This window comes from Nannospalax galili, unplaced genomic scaffold, assembly GCF_000622305.1.
Source record: "Nannospalax galili isolate Female #2095 unplaced genomic scaffold, S.galili_v1.0 scaffold424, whole genome shotgun sequence".
Classification (NCBI taxonomy): Eukaryota; Metazoa; Chordata; class Mammalia; order Rodentia; family Spalacidae; genus Nannospalax; species Nannospalax galili.
The window spans coordinates 1,703,103-1,704,247 of record NW_008352334.1 but is presented as its reverse complement, the minus strand read 5'-3'; the positions used below and the strand labels follow the sequence as shown (position 1 = coordinate 1,704,247).

The following is a 1,145-nucleotide window of genomic DNA, read 5'->3' as shown; positions in this document are numbered from 1 at the left end:
CGCCAGAGACAGTAGCTGTGGTTACTAAAGGGCTGGACAGTGTTTAAATAAGACACACACAAAAATATCCAAACCATTTTTTAAAAATTGACTTTACAAATTCAACTCCATTAAAATGTAAATTACCTATGCAATAAAGAGCATTATAAACAAAGCAAAGATAAGTTTCAGACTAGAAGAAGATATTTGCAAAGCACTAATGAAAGATCAGTATCTAGAATGTATAAATAATTGCTACAAATCAATAAGCAAAAATACCAGATTAAAAAAATGAGCAACCAATTTAAACAGACAATTCACAGAAAGAAAACCGGAGCAGCTGAGAAACGAAGCGGTGACTAACCCAACTGGAAGTCAGAAAACGCAGCTGAAGCTTCACCCGAGCCAGACGGGGTCACGAAGACCCAGCACTCGGGAACTGACGTAGGACTTCTACAAGTCCAAGGCCAGCTTGGTCTACCTAGTGAGAGCCTACCTCAAAAATACAAAACCAAAACAAGGACTAACACGATGACTCGGTGAGTAAAAGCGCTTGTTGTGGTGCTGGAGAGACGGCTCAGCAGTTAAGAGCACTGACCGCTCTTACAGAGGACCAGGTTCAATTCCCAGCACCTACACCGTAACTAACAATCATATGTAATTCCAGTTCCAGGGGATCTGATGCCGTCTTCTAACGTCTGTGGGCATTGCAGGACACCGGCACACTTACATATGTGCAGGGAATATACTTATACACATAAAATAAAAATAGTTTTTAAAAACACATTTTTTTTTTTTGCTTCGTAAGTGTGGTGATTGGGTGTTCACACCATTTCATGCAATGTACCTTCCCTCAAACCTTGTAACAAAGTCAGCACATTACCTGTCTTATGTGGAAAAAAAAAATTTAATTAAAAATCGGCTGGAGAGACGGCTCAGTGGTCAAGATCACCAAATGCTTTTGCACAGAACCTGAGTCTTGTTCCCAGCGCCCATTTGGGGCAGCTCACAACAGCCTGTCACTCAGCTCTAAGGGATCCAATGCCTCTGGCCTCCACAGGCACCTGCCCTCATGTGCACACACCCCCAGAGAGACACACACACACATTTTTTAAATCTTTAAAAGATGAAAATTTTCAATAAAATACAATTTCGTATCATGTTGA

The 1,145-nt window shown here is 41.0% G+C and overlaps 1 non-coding gene across 1 annotated transcript; it reads left to right on the top strand.

Moving 5' to 3' along the window:
* Positions 1-767: 767 nt before the first annotated feature.
* LOC115067034 lies at positions 768-872 on the top strand. Its single transcript, XR_003846472.1, has one exon. It is a non-coding gene; the product is annotated as a small nucleolar RNA U13 (small nucleolar RNA).
* The last annotated feature ends 273 nt before the right edge of the window (positions 873-1,145 follow it).